At 40.9% G+C, this 22,547-nt stretch overlaps 1 non-coding gene and 2 pseudogenes across 1 annotated transcript; all 3 read right to left on the minus strand.

Annotated features, from left to right (window-relative positions):
• Positions 1–18,863: 18,863 nt before the first annotated feature.
• Positions 18,864–18,982, minus strand: LOC121522043 (annotated as a pseudogene).
• A 423-nt stretch (positions 18,983–19,405) lies between these two features.
• On the minus strand, positions 19,406–19,477 carry trnad-guc. The gene has a single exon. It is a non-coding gene; the product is annotated as a tRNA-Asp (tRNA).
• Positions 19,478–19,823: 346 nt separating this feature from the next.
• LOC121521986 lies at positions 19,824–19,932 on the minus strand (annotated as a pseudogene).
• Between the last annotated feature and the right edge of the window lie 2,615 nt (positions 19,933–22,547).

Here is a 22,547-nt window from a genome sequence, read left to right on the forward strand (position 1 = left end):
TTATCCCCCCCTTCGTGCCAGGGAGGACCAATCAACTTTGTCATACAGAATACAGTGATGAGTGTTATAAGGATCCTCAGTTATGAGTCTAAGAGCAGTGATAAACAGAATCAAGAGGTTTGAGAGTGGAAGCAGCAGCATGTCTATAGACAATATCACCAAAGTCAAGTACAGACAGAAAAATCACCTCAACTAAACTTTCCCTACAGTTAGGAGGAAAATTAGCTTTATTTCTATATAAAAAACAAAGTTTCTGCCAAAGTTTGCCAATGAGATGCTCAATATGCTGTTTGAATGTAAAAGATTCCAATTACAAAGATATTTATTTATACACTGATACCCTTTCAATACTGGTACCAGTAAGTGTGAATAGTTGTAGACTGCTAAAATAAATATCTCTAGCTTTAGAAAAGATCATAAATTTGGTTTTGCTTTCATTAAGTAGAATTTTAAGAGCAATAAAAGCATGGTGAAGACTGTTAAAAGCAGGTTGAAGTTTTTCTACAGCCAGCTGTGCAGAAACAGCAGAGCAATGTAAAATAATATCTGCATAAAGATGAAAATCACAGTCTGTTAAAGAGGAGACAATATTATAAAATAGTAAATAGCAAATAAAACAGGGCCCAAAACTGACCCTTGTGGGACACCTTCTGTTAGAGATAAAACATCAGATTGGATGTTTACACACTGTGATCGGTTAAAAAGATAATCATAAAACAAGTTACTGGTAATTGAATCAAACTCAATGTTCCCACCTGTCTGATTAAAAGACCACGATCAACTGTGCTAAATGCTTTTGATAAATCAATAAAAACAGCAGCAGAACACCTCTATCCGTGTTAGAAACAACACTATCAATAACCACAGTGGCTGCAGAGATGGTGCTGTGCTTTGCTCTGAAACCAGAGTGATGGGGGCTTAAAACAGAGTTACTGGACAGAAACGTTTGACAGACGGGGCAGTTTGGATATTGGACGATAATTATCTGCTCCAGTTGATTTCTTAGGATTGATGATTGTAATGCAGGAGCTACTTCATATGAAGAAAAGGGCTGTAATCTGACCTGAAGAGTATAAATGCTGGTGCATGTTTAAGTGTTTTTCATAGGTTTTGGTCCTTTATCATTATCATTAAAATTGCAGCAAAATTTATCAAAGTTTTATTTATTATTATTAATATTATTATTATTTATTAAGTTTATTAAAAGCCACACACACATCTATTTGGTCTGATAAAACATTATTGTTATATCTGATGTTTAGGGGTAAAGAATTAGTATTTTTTATTTTTAAAAGACTTTACAGTTCTCCAGAACTGACCGCTGAATGAACTAAAGTCTGATTTTACTTTCCTGAGATGAGCCCCCTGAGCGTCTAGCCAGAGACCAAGCTTTATTTCTTAGTCTAAAAAGATTTGACAGCTCAGGAGTGAACCAAGGGTTTGATCTATCTTTGATTCTAAGCTTTTTGAATGGTGCATGTTTATCTGCTATTAAAAGGAATGTATTTGAGAAATAGTTAAATGCTCTGTCAACATCAGGAATTTCAGAGGTCATTATCAAAACTTCATTAAAATGTTTGAAATTCCTTTTAAAAGCAATTTTTAATTAACTTTGGTTCAGGTGTGTATTTCTAACACAGGCTGTTGGGCAGTGATCGCTTATCCCTAGATCAAACACACTGGAGGCTAGGGATGGGCAATATAGACTAAAAACTTTATCACGATATTTTGCTGTATTTATTGCAATAACGATATAAATCACGATAAAAAAAAAATAGCACCATTCAACACAACCTTTCTGACTAGGAAAAATGTATCAAATTAGCTGCTTATCTGCACCAGCTACATATAAATATATATATTTATATAAATAGATATCTATTAATTTAGGAATATTTTAGTAAAAAAAACTATGTTGCTTCTACATTTAAGAGATTCAAAGAGAAATTTAGTTGGAAATAGTAAAAAGAATGTTCCAACTTGGCAGATTATTAAAAATTTAAGTGTCAGCATTAAAAATTGACTCTAAACTAGAAGTATTTACAGCACTATTTTACCTCCATATGGCCATTCCAGGATATGGTCTTTTTTGTCCAGTTTGCCTCTATCTTTAGTGTTTAAATGTAAAATGCAGTCTGATATCCTCTTTTAAGTCTGGAGGTTCCTTCAGTGGAGCAGAGCTGCCAGGCTCCATTTAGTTTGCTTTTACAGAGATAAGTCACTTAATGCAAGTCCAAGTTAAAACTTCTGTTGTTAAATTAATAAAAATAAGAAGAAGTAAATTTGATAAATAATTTTTAACTAAGTTTGATTAAGTCCATGATGTATAATAACACTGAAGCTTATAATGTGGTAGTAGTAGTTATAATCACATTTTCAGATATAATACAGTTTGGTGCTTTAATGTTTATCTGTCCCTCCATCATACACTTCTGTCGGTCTGTCTGTCTGTGAGGTGTGTACTAAAGACACCTATGCACCTAACGGACAGAACCCACAGCGCTAATAAAGAGGACACAGAGGAGTCAGGGAGTCTAACCTCCAATTTCCACTTACAGCGGCTGCGCCACAATCCGCAGGCGAATCGCACTGCAAAGCAAATCGCTCTTTCCCTGGTCAGTCAGAGCAGTTCCATGCCCGCACTCCAAGTCCCATGTTCCTGAATTTCCACTCTGCTGCGCTTTGTTGAGGATACGCTGCAGGTCAATGCCGGTCGATCAGAAAGCTCCAAACAGGAAGTCAAAAGTATAGGATATTCAGTTCTTTCAAAATAAAACAATGCATGGACTCTTGATTGTAAATCACCACAATATCAACACTACCTCTCAACCTGCAGTGAAAGCAAAGTGAACTTTTGAGTACATTTAGCTAAAGAATTTTACATAAAACTACACATTCTTTAGGCAAACATGAACTTTTTAACTTCCTAATGTCACTGAATAGTAAATAATATCACGGACTTATACCAGAAGGGATGATAAATCAACCCCAGAAGGTAAAATGGTCTGCTGTTGACATGCTATTCCTGTGTGAACATGAAGTTCTCCCGTGATCTCTGCTCTCTGGTCAGGGCTGTATGCCGCAGCACAGCACTCTGGACATGCTTTCAGTGGGCGAGGTCGCTCACCTTTGGTTGGCGCGAAAGAGTCAGGAAAGTCCACATATTGTGCATCAATCCATCAGCAAACCATTTTGCAGAGCAAATCTCTCCTTCTCTGGTCAATCAGAACAGTTCCACTGTCCACACTCCGGTCCTGCAACGACATGTCCCTGAAACGCCACTCCACTCTGCTTTATTGGAGACTTGCTGCTGGTCTGTTTTCAGTGCCGGCTGCTGCCAAACCCTCACCAATTCCTGTTGATCCGAAAGCTCCATAAAGGAAGTTAAAGGCATAGAGTATCCGGTACTTTCAAAATACAAGACAATGCACAAACTGCTGATCATAAATCATCACTTTGTAAACATCAGCTTTCATCTTGCAGCAAGAGCAAAAGGTCAGCAGGAGGTCAGGAGGTCACAGAGCTACAACAGTGCCAGGAAAAGTGAACTTCTGAGTACATTTAGCCAGAGAATTTTACAATACACCACACATCCTCGGCAAACATGAACTTTTAAACTTCCTAATGTACTCACCCATGGGGAGGGGCAATAAATCCATGGAATCATGTTTGAATGAATGGCGAATCAACCCAAGAGGGCAAAAATACTACTCCTGTGTGAACTCACAGTTCCTCCCTGACCTCCGCTCTTTTGACTCAAACTGATCAGAGCTGCTCTTCATTGAGCAGAGCTTTAGACATGTGTCCATGTTATGAGGTCTGTTGCCTTTGGTTTGAGCAAAACCATGGAGCAACAGAGCCCGGTGCAGCCATTGCATGTGGAAATTGCCGGTGAGAAACAGTGGACAGAGTAGGTTAGGGAAGGGTAGAGATGCTGGGCTTTGAAAAAAGAAAAGTAAACATTTTAACTGAGCATGTTATATAATCATTCTATCAAACACTACTACAAGTCAAAGCACACATCTTTGAACAACCATACTAAAAAATGATCGTTAGTCAGACGTTACTCTACTATGAGTTAGATTAAATGAAAGGCCTTTTTCCAACATCTGTTGTGTGTAAAGCACTCTTTACTAGACATACCCACTTTAAAAAAATAAATAAATAAAAATAAAACAGGATAAAATTTTAACCAGAAATCCAAAGTCTGTGCAGTTTTTTAATTTAACTGGAAATGAATCCAGATGAAAGAAGAGATTCCTGTGAGTTATAAAAAACATCTTAATTCAGCTTGTTTTGTCTCACTCTCCTGAAATATCCACAGACTCTGTCAGACTGGTGAACGAGACTGATCAGTGTTCAGGCAGACTGGAGGTGAGGTCTGACCAGATCTGGTCCCCAGTGTGTGAAGAGGACTTGGACCTGCAGGGTGCTCAGGTGGTCTGTAGAGAGATCGGCTGTGGGGCTCCCTTAGTCATCCAGGGGACAATGTTTGGAGAAGTGGACACTCCATTCTGGACCAGAGACTTCCAGTGTGAAGGTAACGAGTCTGCTCTCCTGGACTGTGGAGGATCTGGTTCACCAAGACACTCCTGCTCACCTGGTAGAGCTGTTGGACTCTCCTGTGAAAGTAAGAGAGCAGACTCAGCTTTGATTTGACTCACTAGTTCACTTCCTTTAATAATTCTGTTCTTGTCCATGTTTAGATCCAGATTATATCAGGTTGGTTGGAGAGCCCAGCCGGTGTGCAGGATCACTGGAGATGAAGTACATGGACGAGTGGCAACCTTTGTGGGATCATGGCCAGGACCAGGGGTCTGCAGCTGTAGCGTGTAAAATGCTGAAATGTGGCTCTACTGTTTCAGCAAGAGAAGTGACGCAAAACAATACAAGACCGACGTGGCACATCGATGCTTTCTGTGTCCAGACAGCATCTTCTCTGTTTGAGTGTTTAGATCGGGGACCCTATGACAGCGACGTGGGCCTTGAGGTGATCTGCTCAGGTAATACTAGAAATCACGTCTGAATTTGGTATTAGTGATGTAATAATAAGAAGCATACACACAGTAACAAATACACTCAAACCAAAATAACAAAAAGAAAAAATTATAAATGCGTGAGGTTTATGGGTACCTGTATGTGGATGTGTCGGTGTGCGACAAGAAGAAACATCAGTTAAAGAACAGCAGTTACAGTTTCTCACAATATCTCAGACACATTTCTAAAACTCTCCTTCCCTTTTCTCAAAACACTGAACACAAATCCCAGCTTTCAAGCTAAATCTCTAAATCTGTGGTCAAAAATCAAACAATTTCTGCCAGACCCTGACTGGGAAGCAAACCAGCGACCTTCTTGCAGCCCCTAGATCAGTGTTACTCAACCCTGCTCAGCCAAAGAGCCAAACTGTAAAAAAAAAAAAAAAAAACTTCGCAATCTACGCAACCACAATCTAAGTGGTGAAAAGTGGCAATTAAGGATTAAAGTGGCAATTAATATAAATTAAAGGTGGCAACACAGGTGAGACGTGACAAAAGAATTAGTCACAGATGGCAAAATGGTCAAAAAGCAGCAACACGGGTGAGACGTGACAAAAGCATTAGCTACAGGTAGCAAAATGGTCAAATAGCAGTAAATATGTAGAAAAAAATGAGGGAAAAGTGACTAAAATTGGCAAAAAGCAGCTTGAATGAGCAAAAAGTGGCCAAAAAAAGGAGACACCGGAGCGCAGATGGTCAAGTGGTTTATGGCGCAACCCATGTTCGCGGGCGGCCTGGGATTCGAATCCTTTACCGCATGTCTCTCCCCACTCTCTTACCTGTTTCCGAATCTATCCACTGTCCTTCCTCTATCAAATAAAGGCATGAAAAAGGCCCAAAAAGAAATCTTAAAAAAAAAAGAGACACAAAATTGCAATAATGCAAAAAAATAGGATATACGTGGCAAAAATGGGAAAGAAGTAGCGAAAAAGTGGCTAAATGGATTAAAAGTGGCAAAAAAAAAGGACAAAAGGGGCAAAAAATTGCAAATAAGTGCAATGGAAATACACAGACAAAGAATAAAATTAGAGCCTACTTTATAAATGTTGGAAACAAACTGATCAATGCGATCATTTCTGGAGTCAAAGTTTCCCTTTTTAAGGTTTTCTGGGGGAAAAATATTTCAAATTAAGACATGAAAGAGCCATGTGTTGAGTAACACTGCCTTAGATGATTTCAAACTGTGTATTTTACCTATTTTAAAAACATGCAGAAAATAAGTTAAATGTAAAATTAAAACATTTGATGAGATTCATGCTAAAATCGAAGTAATGTTAATGTTTATTGATTATATCAGTTATTACTATTACTGGGTTCTAATGTTGAAACTATTTATTTGTGCCAGTTTTTAACAATTTTCCCTCCAAATTCTGCTACATTTTAACCCATTTTCATAACTTTTTCCCATCAATTTTCAGGCTTCTAACATATTTTAGCCAATTTAATCCCATTTCACACCCTTTTCTCCACACTTCTTCCACTTTAAGGACACTTTTGTCACATTAAAAACTCTATTCACCACTTTTGCCTGTTTTTACCACTTCCAAAACAATTATTGCCACTTTCTGCCTATTGTTGCCTCTGCTGAACCACTCTTGCCACTAAATACCCTTTACACCACTTTTTACACCCATTTTTGCAAATTTTAATGCAATATCTGTTATTATTTGTTATGCCAACGTTTGTCATTTTGACCCATTTCTGCCACTGTCTGCCTATTTTTCTGCCTCCGTTAACCAGTTTTTGCTAGTTTAAACTAATTTTCCCACCGCTTAATCCCATTTCATCGCCCTTTTCATCAATTTATGCCACTTTTGAGCCAGTGTTGTCACTGTTAACCCCTTTTACCACCCTTTACCCCATTTTTGCCACTTTAACCCATTTGTCTGCTTTTGCCAATATTTTTGCCACTTTTAATGCGTTTGTGCTACTTTTAAATTTCCGTTACACCACATTTTCTGACAATTTTAGACATTTTCAACTCAGGATTTCACTTCACATCAGGACACCGCTCTTCCGCCTCACTGCCGTCTTTCCTACTTCACACCCATGGACACTCTCCAAGTGGCCGAATGGGTCAAGAAGGCCAAGGCATCCACCTGCTCCCTCGAACCCATGCCCGCACCACTGGTGAAAGCATCTCTGTCTGTTCTGTGCCCCATCATGGTAGACATTATCAATACCTCATTATCATCTGGAATTGTCCCCTCATCCTTCAAAACTGCCTCAGTAACCCCCATCATCAAGAAGCCTGGGTCAGACCCGGAGGACCTCTCCAACTATCGACCGATCTCCAACCTTCCCTTCATCAGCAAAATTCTCAAAAAAGCAGTCGCTGCCCCACCCCAGCAACACATGTCCAACCATGAGCTCCATGAACCTCTTCAATCAGGATTTCACACTCACCACAGCACTGAGACCGCCCTTATCAAAATAACCAATGACCTCCTCACAGCTGCAGATTCTGGACACATCAGCCTCCTCATTCTCCTTGACCTAACCGCTGCCTTCGACACAATATCCCACACCGTCCTCCTTGACCGCCTGTCTCACCATCATGGCATCACTGGTACAGCTCTCTCCTGGTTTCACTCATATCTCTCACAAAGAAAACAGTTTGTTACCATCGGCACCTCTCACTCATCCCCCGCCCCAGTTAACCAGGGCGTGCCTCAAGGCTCTGTTCTTGGACCTCTCCTTTTCACCATCTACATGCTTCCTCTTGGACAGATTATTCACAAACACGGTCTCAGCTTTCACTCTTATGCAGATGACACCCAACTCTATCTCAGCACCAAACCATCCATTCAGCTCCCTCCCCACTCCCTGGTAAACTGCCTCCACAACATCAAAGCCTGGATGACCTCTAACCAACTCAAACTCAACAGCAATAAAACAGAGCTCATTGTTGTGGCCGCCAAAGCGCTGCTGCAGAAGGTTGGAGATCTCATGCTCGATGTGGACGGGACCTCCATCTGTCTGTCCTCCAAGGTCCGAAACCTGGGCGTCATCCTGGACTCCACCCTCTACTTCCAGTCCCACATAAAGTCTGTCACCAAATCTGCCTTCTATCATCTCAAGAACATCTCCAGACTCCGACCATCACTCCCTGATTCTGTGGCTGAAACACTCATTCATGCTTTCATAACCTTCCGCCTGGACTACTGTAATGGAGTCCTGTCTGGAGTTCCCAGCAAAACCCTGGACAGGCTTCAGTATGTCCAAAACTCTGCAGCTAGAGTTCTCACCCGCACTAGACCCTGGCAACACATCACTCCGACCCTCATCCACCTCCACTGGCTCCCTATCAAGTCCCGTATCAACTACAAAGTCCTCCTCCTCACCTACAAATCTCTCCATGCTCTGGCTCCCCAGTACCTTTCTGATCTCCTCCATCCATACACACCATCCCGCAACCTTCGATCTTCAGACACTGGCTTACTTTCCATGCCCAAAAGCAAACTCCGAACCTATGGAGACAGAGCCTTCAGTGCTGCAGCTCCCACCCTCTGGAACACTCTTCCTGCAGACATTCGTAGCGCTCCATCTCTGGACATTTTCAAAAAATGTCTCAAGCACCACCTGTTCACCACAGCCTACAGTCCTCATTAAACCATCCCTTACACTCATCCTACCCCTAACATAGTTTGTCCATGTATATGTGTTCCTGTAAAGCGTCCTTGGGTTTCTTGAAAGGCGCTATATAAATACAAGATATTATAATTATTATTATTTTAACCCAGATTTGTTCTGTTTTTAAAGGGGACATATTATGCAAGAATCACTTTTTCTGGCTTTTCTGACAAATATATGTTCCTCTTGCCTGTCCACAGTCCCCTCAAATACCAGAAGAATCCATTCCCTTCCACCCTCTCGTTCTCCACCTTTCAGAAAATGTGTGTTGAAATAAGCCGGTCTAAGATTTTCCCCTCATGACCTCATGTGGGGAGTTAGCACCACCCCCAGGTTTGGTAAGCCTGTCCAGCTTGGAAGAAAGTTCCATCCTGGTCTCTTGATCTTCCTCTCAGCTACTCGTTCTGAGCAAGGCTGAAACAGAGGGGTTCTCAGACGTGCAAAAATCCAATACTGGAGTGGTTTTTCAGCAACAAACTTCACAGGCATGTTTTGGAGACCTCTGAGACCAATATAAACTTGTCTTAAAAGGGTAAAACACACGATATTGCCAAAGGTTTTCACTCATCCATCCAAATAATTGAAATCAGGTGTTCCAATCACGTCCATGTCCACAGGTGTATAAAATCAAGCACCTAGGCATGCAGACTGTTTCCACAAACATCTGTGAAAGAATGGTTCACTCTCAGGAGCTCAGTGAATTCCAGCGTGGTACTGTGATAGGATGCCACCTGTGCACCAAGTCCAGTGGTGAAATTTCCTCGCTCCTAAATATTCCACAGTCAACTGTCAGTAGTATTATAACAAAGTGGAAGCGATGGGGAACGACAGCAACTCAGCCACGAAAAATGCTGGAACGGGGTCAGCAGATGCTGAGGCGCACAGTGCGCAGAGGTCGCCAACTTTCTGCAGAGTCAATCGCTACAAACCTCCAAACTTTATGTGGCCTTCAGATTAGCTCAAGAACAGTGGTAGAGAGCTTCATGGAATGGGTTTCCATGGCCGAGCAGCTGCATCCAAGCCATACATCACCAAGTGCAATGCAAACCGTTGGATGCAGTGGTGGAAAGCATGACACAAGTGGACTTTAGAGCAATGGAGACGCGTTCTCTGGAGTGACCAATCGCGCTTCTCCATCTGGCAATCTGATGGATGAGTCTGGGTGTGGTGGTTGCCAGGAGAACGGTACTTGTCTGACTGCACTGTGCCAAGTGTAAAGTTTGGTGGAGGGGGGATTATGGTGTGGGCTTGTTATTCAAGAGCTGGGCTTGGCCCCTTAGTTCCAGTGAAAGGATTTTGGACAATTCCATGCTCCCAACTTTGTGGGAACAGTTTGGGGATGGCCCCTTCCTGTTCCAACATGACTGTGCACCAGTGCACAAAGCAAGGTCCATAAAGACATGGATGAGAGAGGTTGGTGTGGATCAACTTGACTGGCCTGCACAGAGACCTGACCTCAACCTGATAGAACACCTTTGGGATGAATTAGAGCAGAGACTGAGAGCCAGGCTTCTCGTCCAACATCAGTGTGTGACCTCACAAATGCACTTCTGGAAGAATGGTCAAAAATTCCCATAAACACAGTGAAAAATTGGGAGTAAAACAAAAAAAAGTGAAAGAGTTAAATTTTCAGAGAACATTCATGCACTTCGACTCCAGCTAGTGTTCAGTGATGATCCTGTGCAGTGTTAAAAAAAAGTAGTTCATTCACATGGTGTTGAGAGCAGTGAATCAACACTGTTCCTGAGTTCATTCCCAACAGTTTTGTTGCAACGCCTACACTACCACTTCCTATCTGGGGAGTTTTCCCATCATGCAATATGTGTTTATATGTATTTTAAATGTTCATAGATGTATTTAGTTTAGATGTGCTTAGATGTTGCCTGTTGTACAGTTATTACTGCTGTGTTTCCTTTACTCATGTTTCTGGTAGATTATTATTGATTTTGATGTTAGACATATCTGTACCATGAGTGACACTGCCCATTGAGTTATACACGCCCCACACATGGCAAAAACTGGCCATTTGTAAAGAGTAATAAACTGTCTGTCTCTTTGCTCCATCTTGACCAGAGCATGCCAGCTTTGCCACAATGACCAAAATGAATTTGGTAGGTTTTAGTGGCATGGTAGAGCTGATCTGGTGGTGTTTAAAGTGGTCTGTAATATAACCTCTGTGCATCAAAATATGTAACACTGTTGAGCGTTAACTATGAACACTGAGAAAGTGAGTTCACGTTAAGTTAAACTCAAGATGGGAGTTAATTTAACTCTTAGTAAGAGTTGTATTTTAACTCCTGTAAGAGTTTATTTTAACTCCTGGTAAGAGTTGAAAATAAACTCCCAGAAAAGAGTTACTTTAACTCGGCTTTAGAGTTTATTTCGAGTTTATTTGTACACTTAGATTGAGTTGATTTTAACTCACACAGAGTTTATTCTAGTGAGCTGAATTTGCTGTGCACACTCCTACACCTTGTGGAAAGCCTTTCCAGAAGAGTTGAAGCTGTTATAGCTGCAAAGGGTGGACCAACGTCATATTAAACCCTATGGGTTAAGAATGGGATGTCACCTAAGTTCATATGCGGATCAAGGCAGGTGAGCAAATACTTTTGGCAATATGGTGTATGTCCCCTTTAAGAGAAGGTATTTACATATTTAAGTGGGCTATTTACTGTGGCAAACTATGAATAAAAGCTTTATTAAGAGTGGTTATTATTGAGGTAAAAAAATGATGAGTTTAACTTTTTAATGGACCAATATTCTGCATGGGTCCCCAGTTTATCTCGGGCCTGGAAAGTTCTCCCCTTCATCCATCTTCATGGTCAGTGGGGGTCCCCGGTCTCAGGCACCTTTTATTTGGGGGGTTATGTCTTGAAAAATTTGAGAACCCCCTGCTCTATTCTGTACTTCATTGTTTGATTTTTAAATCTGACCTTCAGTGTTTCTGTCTTCTGTCATCTGCTGTCTGATGATTATGTCCTTCTGTGTCTCCAGATTTGCTGGAAAAGCCAACCATTGCCTTCTCTTCCTCTACTGATGGGGTCTCTGAGGCCACGCCGCAGGGCTACCAGGCCCTCATTGGCTATAGCTTCAACATCACATGCTCCATCAAACCTCAGTATGAAGGAGGATATTTCCAGCTCCTCTTCTCTGACTCCGTCACAACACAGAGCTACAACCTGACAGCCGTCAACCATTCTGCCCATTTCCTGTTTCCTCCTGCAGACCAGAGCCACGGAGGGCGGTACAGCTGTGTTTATCACCTCCATGTTTTCTCCCAGAACTTCTCCTCAGAGAGCCAGACTCTCTCTCTCACTGTGGGAGGTAACTTCTCAGATAATCTGGGTCAAACAGTGAACATCTGACACCTGACTGTCACTGAGAAAGGTCTTCACTTATTTTAGGTGACTTTGAGTCTTCTGATCAAATGTGATGATTTAAATCTGTTTCAGCCCCTCTGATAGACCTGATCATCAGATGTGTCGTCCTGATTGGTGGTCTCCTGATATACGACACTGCCCTCTACTGCTACTATAAGGTACTGCACACATCTTTACTTCATGGACTGTTTGGCATGATGTCGTTAGTAAAAAGCTATCAGTGATTTTACTGGTTTAAAGAGTGGTTTTCTGATTTCTCTCTCCAGGTCAAAACCAGACAGATTCCCAGGACTACTGATGACTGCCTGCTGTCTCAGTGAAGACGGTGGAGACATTGGACATTGTGGGTATCTGTGGAGACCACAGGGGATCCTCTCAGAGACACACTGTCAGACATTGAAGTTTTGGGCTTTTTATCCCAATGTGAGAAACATTTTTTCAGTATAAGGATAAAACAAGACTAATCTTGCCCGGACGGGCATATTCATTTAAGGATCAAGAGGGAGCTTCACCCCGAGCATTTTTAAAATATCTGAGAAATCCAGAGCCAAAAAGTTTCCATGTCATTTCAGTCTTACAAACTGTGAAAAATTCATGCCTTAAGCCTCGGATAGGCCGGGCTCCTGACAAACCCAGAGAATGTCCCTCCCCAGTTCTGATTTATTGATATATCAGTTCATGTGTGTTTGATCAGCAGTGCTGTAGTGGGTTTTATGTGTTGAAAGTATTTTTTTTTTTTTTTGGCCCCTTTTAACCTCTTCATCCAGCAAATTTTACCCCAATTTTTTTCCTCTTTTCATCCATTTTTGCACAATTTGGACCAATTTTTACCTCTTTTCCACTCAATTTTGCCACGTAACACCAACTGTTGCCAAATCTAACCCATTTTCATCACTTTTCCCCACCAATATTTTTTTCCAATTTTAACCCATCTTGCCACTTTAAACCAATTTTTGTCCATTTTAAACCCTTTACACCACCTTTATTTCTGCGAGGTTTTCACTCTTTTAAACTAATTCTTGTAATTTTGCCTATTGTATTGTATTATTGTTTGCCTTTTAACCAAAATTTACCTCTTTTTAAGCCCATTTTTGCACAATATAACAACATTTAAATATTTTTTAAAGTACATTTTGCCAGTTTATACCACCTTTTCCCACTCTAATTCCATCTAACTGAAGTTTCCACCCATTTTTTCCACCTTAAAAAAAATAATTTTTGCCACTTTTTAATCACCTTTTATCACTTCTAGTACCTGCACTGTAAAAAGCAACATCCATTTTACTCATAAACATTGAGTTGAAATTACTCAGTTCTTCTTAACCTGTTCTAAATACTTATTATAAACAAGGTAACTGTACTTCTTGCCCATAACAGCAAAAGGGCTTGATTTACTTAAGTTTACTTAGTTTAAAAGAATTAAGTAAAAAGGGGGTATAATTAAGTTGTGTTAACTTAAAAATCCAGAACAGCGATTTGAACTCTATTTTTATGAGCTGATAGAACTTATTTCAGTTTTAAGTGAACAGCACTCAAACAATTTAAGTATTTTTTGTTATAACTCATATTATTTGAGTTGTGGCAAATCTGCAGTTTTCCCAGAATGCCTTTGGGCACTAAACCTTTGTGCACTCTGTTTGCTGCAGCTGTCTTTGCCAGGACACTTTTGAAAAAGAGATTTTTAATCTCAATGAGGTTTTCTCCTGGTTAAAAAAAGGTGAAATAAGATAAATAAGTAAAATGCACCACGAGTGAAGTTGCTGTCTCAATTAAAGATGTCCCGTCCATAGGGACACTGATACTGTTATCAGTGTCAGTGAAAATTGTGTGGCACACTGTCATTGATGAAGTGGGTCACCAACAGCCATTGTTGCATATGGTGGCACAAGATAGTCCACCTTAGGTGAAATGATGACTTACATAACTTTTGTACTAGCTGAAGTTGCAAGGTAATCAGTTATCTAAGATATTTTGAGTGCTATTAACTTATCAGTGTGAACAATGCACAAAAAATATTAAGTATTACACACTCAAAGTAGATGATTTAGGCTAAGTCCTGCAAACTTAAATTAACATTTGAGTCTTTGAACAATAGTTCAAGTAGAACAAGTACTGCACACTACTAACAAACAAGTTTTTGTAACTCACAAAAGACAAGTGTAGTTTACTTGTTATTTTTGAGGCAACGACTTTCCGTAATTTTTTTAAGTAAGCTCAACTAATTTTTTCTTACAGTGTGTTCTTGCCACTTCTAACCCATTTTTGCTACTTTTAAAATCCAATTTCACCATCTTTTCTTTAAGTTTTTGCCATTTCTTATTTATTTAACCATTTTTAACCCATTTTAATTCAGTTTTCTAAGAAAATGGGTTTACATTTTTGAGAGGGCTATACTACAGCAAAAATGAATAAATATGTATTTTTTGCTTTAATAAGAGTGGTTTGTATTGAGGTACAAAAAACGATCAGCTTGATTTTATAATGGACCAACATTTTGCTGACCCCATCGGCCCCCAGTTTGGCTGGCCCTTAGAAGGCTCTCCCCTTTAGCCTCTCTTATTGGTGGTCTTGCCAGAGACAGAGAGTGGCTGAAAGTCAACAGGAGAATTAAAGCTTTCAGGATATCGTAGATGATTCACAGGAGTATCTTAAAAAGATGTTTGGAGAACACTGGATAAGAAAAGTGGAGGGCGTGCCTTTTATTTAGGGTGACAGGAAGTCACATTGAGGTGGCGGGGTATTGAGATGAAGTATTGAGGAACCAGTACCGTGCCAGTACTGGATTTTAATACTCATCTCCATCCTCTGTGTCACTGCAGCAGACAGGAACTGCTCTGAATAGCGGCATAAATTCAGCCCATTCAAAGAAGTTCATGGATGTTTTTGTAAATATGTGAATATTTTAGAGATTTTTTTTCCTCAGGATTTTGTTTCACTTTTCAGTCCCAAAGAGACTGGAGAATAAGTTTTTAAAACTTATTCTCCAATCTTCTTGGAGTCTTAGTAATTTTTTGTTACTGTGATTCCATGTATTTTTTCTTTAGTCTTTATAGTCCTATAACTTAAAAAAAACATGTGACAGTACTGCAGCACACCTTGTTGAAGGATTTGTGAGATATGTGCAGCTGTTGTATTTGTTTGGTATTTTACTCTGTAATCTTCTGCCTCTTTATATGAGATATGTATCATTCATTTAATCAGTTTTACTGTTCATGTATTCATTTACTGTACTGTTCATTTAAATCTCAGACCTCTGTAGTCAGATATAGATGTTTATGGGTAGTAGTACTGTTGACATGTTGACATTTTAGTGAAAAGTGTTTAAATACTACTTTTAGTGTTAAAATATGCACAGTGGCTGCCCTCTACAGGCTGAAACTGTCCACTGCAACTAAATTTTTGGAAAAATCTTTACTGGCTGATCTGGTGCCATCAGTAACCACTTAGACGTGAATATCATTGCTTCTGTCTTCCACATTACAACCATGAGAAAACAACCATGAGATTCATTAGCAGAAGCAGATCTGGACAAATCGCAAATGTTTGGCATTAAAAGGCGGGATCAGCCAATCAGAGACATTTCTGTGACACTCTAGGATTGTGGGAAATGTAGTACCATCGACTGAAATCATGAAAAACATGTTTTTTCTGAAAACAAGGTTGATGTCATACAAAACTGTGTCGTCTACAGTACATCCAGAAATTATTCATTTTTCCACATTTTGTTATGTTACAGCCTTGTTCCACTATGGATTTTTTTGCCTCAAAATTCAACACCCCATAATGACCAAGAGAAAAAAAAAGTGTGTTTGAAACTTTTGCAAATTTGTTTAAAAAATAAAGAACAAAAATAAAACATGTACATAAGTATTCACAGTCTTTGCTCAGTTCTTTGTTGAAGCTCCTTTGGCAGCAATTACAGCCTCGAGTCTGTTTGAGTATGATGCTACAATCTTGGCACTCCTATTTCTGAGCAGTTTCTCTCATTCTTCTTTGCAGAACCTCTCAAGCTCCTTCAGGTTGGATGGGGAGCGTCGGTGCTCAGCCATTTTCAGCTCCAGAGATGTTCAACCAGGTTCAAGTCTGGGCTCTGACTGGGTTGTTCCAGGACATTCAGAGGGGTGCTAGTGGGCATCAAGTACACAGCCTCAGATGCAGACAGCTGAAGAAGGGGACTAGGAGGCTTTTCTGACAGATGCAGGTTTGAATCCAGGTCTCACCAGAGACAATATCTCATGTTTGCTCTAGAAAGATTTGCTGCATTGTGTGCACGATACAGAACTGTTACTCTGCAACATTTAAAGACAAATGCATCCTGTCAATTTGGAATTTATCATTTTGAAGTTATTAAACTCATAGGATGAGATGAAAAGAAATACTCCTATGATAATAATGCTACTCATCAAAGTTAATTTATTAATTATGATAATAAACATGACCCTAAATGATACACTGAAATGTAATACAAGAAATTAGCTGTTCAATGTGCTTAAATTATGATTAGTTAGGATTTTCCCTAGATCTTATGTTTTTAAAACAACTGCTCAATAAAAATTTTCTAAAAAAGAAAAGAAAATATCTTGCAAATGGCCTTAATCTACAGCTGGGCATACACTGTGAGCCTTCAAGCCTATTCTCACCTCATGATTTTTGAGTTTGCATTGCGTAGTTTGTGAGGACACAACGGCCGATCTCGGCTTAATTAGCTACTCATGATGTGGATGAATTCCTGACTTAAACACTGGCACAGCCACGAGCAGATTCCAAAACGTTAGGGCATTTTTCCTGCATAATCTTCTCTGAGCTGATCATCAGATGATCCATGAGGGACAGAGAGAGCTACATGAGGAGAAACTTGAGTCTCAGCAGGTAAAAGTCTCTGGTACCGCACCTGCTGAGATTCACGTGATTTCTCTACTGGATTAACAGCTCTTTATGACATAATAAAAACTGGCAAAACAAAGAAGGAAAGACAGGAGTTAACGCTGAATGCTCCTGGCTGGTTTGATTATTTTTATGATGTCTTAAAGCAAATATCAAACTGAACTAAGCTCAGATTCAACACAACGTAGAGCTCTTTTAGGTGGCTTTCACACTAGAGGCCCGGTCCCAGATCCAAGTGCATTGAGCCCAAAGTCCAATTTGTTTTGGTAGTGTGAGCGCAAACAAACCGCGCCCGGGCACCGGGCCAGGGCCCACTTGTGGAGGTGGTCTCAGGCGCGATTCAAGTGGACTCTGGCTCGGTTCAGATGAGATGTGAATGCTGCTCGGATATGGGACAGAGCGTCATATCAGCTTTATGATATCATCATAAAACTAAACTTCTTTCTACAGCGTGGTAGTTTGTTCACGTTTTTCCTCAATAAAGGGCAGAAATCATCAGAATTCAGCCAATAAACAGTCTGCTGTGATTCACCTTATAGATGAACACAAGTTGGAGTCAGTGAGAGGTGATGCAAAGACAATAAAAGTCTCCTGTCACCTCAAAAACCAGTATATCTGCGCATCGCAAGTTCATTTAAGCCTCTGAGCTGTCGTTGATGTGCAGATATGAAGAGTGATGTTGCTGGCATCTTAAAAGTAATTTTAATCATCCATGGCTGCAGGATGGACTTTTTACCGGGCCAAAACAAAAATAGTCTTCGGTCAGGTCATGGCCCCAGTGGTTGCCATGGTAGCTTCTTCTTTTCCCTCCTCCTTTGCGGGGTTGTGAACCAGCTACGCGCATACGCCACCTGCTGTTTCGGACTGAGTAAATATGCAAGTGCGCCCTGGCACGGTTCGAGACAACTGGGCCTAATGTGAAAGCGCCCTTACTCTCTCCCTCTCCATGATCAAAATACAAATAATGACTCATGCTCATTGGCAAAAAGAGAGAATTTTTCTACATTGAAGTCAAAGATCAGTCTTCTGATGACTGATTTATGGGTCTGTGGGATAACAGAAATTTACGGCAAACACTTTTTTTGGATTGGGCAATAAGAACTGCATGCTTCAGGAGCGCCAATTAATGAAAGATGGCCAGAAAGAAAGTCAAAAAGTCACAAAATGCATCAAAATGTACAGTGCCTCAAGCACAAATAGCCCTTTTACATGAATTGCCGAAATCAGCTGGAGAAGTCAGCTGTTTTCTTGTTTTCCTCACTCTCTCTGAGTGGCAGCTGTCAATTCAGCAGTCATGGGGGTGCTACGTGCCAGTTTCCGTAGTGTAGTTGTTATCACATTTGCCTGCCACAGGAAAGGTCCCTGGTTCGGAAACACCAATCTATCCTCTTGGCCTTCACGACTGATCTCTAAATGCACTCAGTCAACCATCACATGGCCTCCTTATGTTGATTTGACCTTTATGTGCAAGCAACAGTCAGGGACTAATGATTTCCCTCAGCCTGTTCCATTTAATTGTCCCAATCCTATTTGATTTCATACTCAACTCCTTCCTCATTGTATAAAATCATGCGTTGCCTGTCTCAGCTTTGGAGTGGTGTCATTTTTGGTGAATAGTCATTAGCAGATAGGAAACTGGCCACATGGCCAGAAGAGAGATCAGTTCAGAAAGAAGTGAATACCCAGCGTTCATGGCAATGCATGCAGTTTTGTCAGTTTCCGTAGTGTGGTGGTCATCTCATTCACCTAACACACGAAAGCTCCCCCGTTTAGAAACCCGGTGGAAACAGGGTGCTGTGCCTTTTGATGGGGCTTCTTCCATGGGAAACAGAAGTTTGGGGTCCATTGGACAAAATTAAGAAACAGCTCACACTACTGAAGCACTAGACCAGCAGCACCCTCTTTTATAAGAACATTTGGGGGGCAAAAATGCTTACAACACCTGGTATTCCCAGGCGGTCTCCCATCCAAGTACTAACCAGGCCCGACGCTGCTTAGATTCCGCGATCAGTCGAGATCGGGCGTGCTCAGGGTGGTATGGCCCAAATCCACACCTAAGTGTACAAACACATCATTTAAAGAGCTGCCAGCCTCTGCAGAAAATGTGTCAAGGCATTAGCCCATCAACTTGGCTGCTTTTTTGTAGACAACACTGTTTGGGCATAGGAGACACACTCAAGAAAATACTGGCAATCTGCTGAAGCAGCAGCAGCCTCTTCTAGAAGAACATTTGGGGAGATAAACGCTTACAGCACCTGGTATTCCCAGGCGGTCTCCTATCCAAGGACTAACCAAGAACCAGGAAGCCGAAACATGCTTAGCTTCCGAGATCAGACGTGCTCAGGGTGGCATGGCTGTAAGCTACATCCAGATGTGACCTGGCAGCCTGTGAGATCCCTGTAAGACAAGAGCTAGCTTGGCTGGCTCCAGTGACGACGAATACAGGCAGAGCTGCTGACGTACAGCATAAATCTCCCCGTCGGGGAATCGAACCCCGGTCTTCCGCGTGACAGGCGGAGATACTGTCCACTATACTAACGAGGACTTGCACACATGGAACAGCTCGTTGCCTGCCGAGGCCCAGATGACTGAGTTTCAGTGTACAGCAGCAATGCAGAGAAATCTTGTTGCCAGCATGGCCAACTATGGTATCCAATGTACAAGCAACAGCTCCAGTGCTTACGGTCAGTTTCTGTAGTGTAGTGGTCATCCCGTTCGCCTAGCACGCGAAAGGTCCCTGGCTTGAAACAGGCTACTGTTCCTTGTGATGGGCCTTTTCCTTGGGAATAGGATGTTTGGAGTCCATTGGACATGATGGGAAGAAACAGCCCAGACTACTGAGGCACTAGACCAGCAGCACAATCTTCTACGAGAACGTTTGGGGGAAAAATGCTGACAGCACCTGGTATTCCCAGGCGGTCTCCCACACAAGTACTAAACAGGCCCAACCCTGCTTAGCTCCCAAGATCAGGTGTGCTCAGGGTGGTATGGCCTTAAGCCACAACGCAGTGCACAAATGCACCATTTCAAGAGCTGCCAGCCTCTGCAGAAAATGTGTTGGGGCTGATGCCCTGACACATTCATCAATGCAATGAGAATCCATTTTGATATGTAATGGAATCAAAACCTAAGTCTGCTCATATCACACCCTCTAAGGAGGAAAAATAACGGAAGTTGTAAACCCCACAGCTACAAGGGGGGAGAGGCCCTTTCTCCTTCCTAAATCCACCTTTGTTCATGAATCCTTTGTGCTTTCGGAGGTAACAGACAGGACGGCGCTGAAAATGACACTGCTGATGAATGACAGATTCCCAGAGAGGATCACCAACTTAAAATCGAAATCTCTGATTGGCTAATCAACCTTTTTAGCCAAGCCTCTCCTTCTACCAAAAGCCATAAAACTCTCACCTTTGAACTGGGTGTCATAAAACGGGGACACTTGTCCCGCTAAAACCCTTACTAACTCTAAATAAGACCAGATGTGGATTGTAAATTGTTCTACACGTCTAGATGTGTGGACTTCATTGATAGGCCCAGGCTGAAGAGCTTTCATGGAACCACAGTGACATCTAATGGTCATTTCAGTTACTACAGTTTAAGTCACGTTGAGACGTGGAAACATCTCCTTCATTTATAACTGTGTTTATAACCAATTAACCATGTTTCTAATGTTTGTGTGTGTTGGTGTTACGTCATTTTAGAATCTTATAAACCATTTATATTATGCATTATCTTGTTAAATTCACTAACTTGGTGGAAAGCAGTAATCGAACCCTAGGATGGCTTAGGATACAAACCCCTCCCTTTTCCTTCTTAAAGAGAAGCCATTTTAGAACAAGCGGGCAGTTAAAGCATCAGTTCAACAAGAGATTTTCATGGGAAGAGCTGTGTGAGTTCTGCTTCGGCCTCCTAGGCTCAGTTTTCCTTTCAAGTTTGTGCCGGATTTACTCGAACAGTTAATAAATTCTTATAATTAATATTTTACTGCAGTTCAATGAAGGAAATTGTGTTTTTGGTTGAATGATAATCAATAAAATGTTATTAATTATACACACCTTTTATACTCCATTATTACCTCACAAAGTGCTTGTCATGGAAAGAGAACAAGTGAAAAATAAGGGTATGGGTAGTCAGTAATAGGTGTTAAATACTACAGTAAATTATATGTAAGCCTGGGTCTAACTGCCATGAATAAAGAATATTTGATTCTAATAATTAATAATCATTTATTTATTCATCTATCCACAGTCTGCATTCCTGACTGGAAGCCTTCCTTCATCTACTCTCAGCCGTTCACCTGTGACTCTCTCCCAGGAGGACACGATGAGCTGGGCCATATGAGAAGACTGGGATCCTAGAAAATCAACAGCAGAGGAAGATGACCAGGAACTGTTTAACCTGTGCTCTGCCAAAGCCCAGGTGTCTTAGGGATAGTGCTTCATTTAGTTTCTTTAGTCAGACATCAACTATGAATCATAAGAGTTTGATAATAAAGAGCACGTTCACATACAGAGGACTAGGACAGGCATTTCCACAGTTTTCCACATGAGAAAAAAATGCAGTAAGGGACAATATTTATCACTACTGGAAAGCAGTGTCTCCTGTTGTTCAGTATGTTTTACAGTCCTTGTGTTAGTGATCTGTCTCCTTCATCCGAAATTATTTCTAACAGGAGAGCGGCTGTTATTTTATTATACATCCCAGAGACAGTTAAGACTGTTTCTAACCATAAGGTTGTCAGAATATTTGATACTTCAATACTTTTTAATACCAGATCTTTTGAAAAGCTCTGAGGATGATAATGGCAAGCGATTCCTCATATAACTGACCAAACCTTTAAAAACATGGCACAATAATTAAGCAGTACACCTTATCAGACATGTGGTGTAACAAACACTGAAATATAACAGCAATCTTCAGACATATTAGGAACTGATTAACAGTTGAATCCTCTAAAACATATTGAAATGCTATGATTTTATCTTATTGTCATTACTGTATATCGTGTTGGTCTCAGCAAACAAGACTGTCCTAAAACCAATCAGGTCACTCCACAAACAAGCCCTGAAAATCCTAGACAGAAAATCACAGCAGTATCATCACTGTGACATACCCGATAAATATAAAATGCTTAGCTTTGATAATTTAACATTTTCAATTAAGTAGATGCCATTTCCTGTATTCTAGTGCATTTTAACACCATATTAGCACCAGATAATCCAAACTGGTTCTGTGAGATATAGTTCTGGCTCAATATAGATCAAAAAAGGGCCCAACATAAAAGTCATTGCCACAGTAATGTTTCATAGTATTTCTTAGTCCTAATGGTCTTCTGGAGTTTGGTGTGTTTTGCCAATGAGGAGGGTACTTAAACACACCTTTTTGCCACCCAAGCGGGCAGTTTAGTGTGTTTTTTCAACCCAAGAGGGCAGATTAGTGTGTTTTGCCAACCAGGAGGGCACTTTAGCACGCGTTTTGGCTCTCGAGGGCACTTTAGCATGTGCTTTTCAAAAATTGGGCCACGAGGGGGAGCAACCCCACCCCGGACCCACTCCACTGTTTGTCCTGCATGTTTTATCCCCATTGTACCACCCTTTTATCAATTTTTGCAAGT

The sequence above is a fragment of the Cheilinus undulatus genome, linkage group 14, assembly GCF_018320785.1.
Source record: "Cheilinus undulatus linkage group 14, ASM1832078v1, whole genome shotgun sequence".
Taxonomy (NCBI): domain Eukaryota; kingdom Metazoa; phylum Chordata; class Actinopteri; order Labriformes; family Labridae; genus Cheilinus; species Cheilinus undulatus.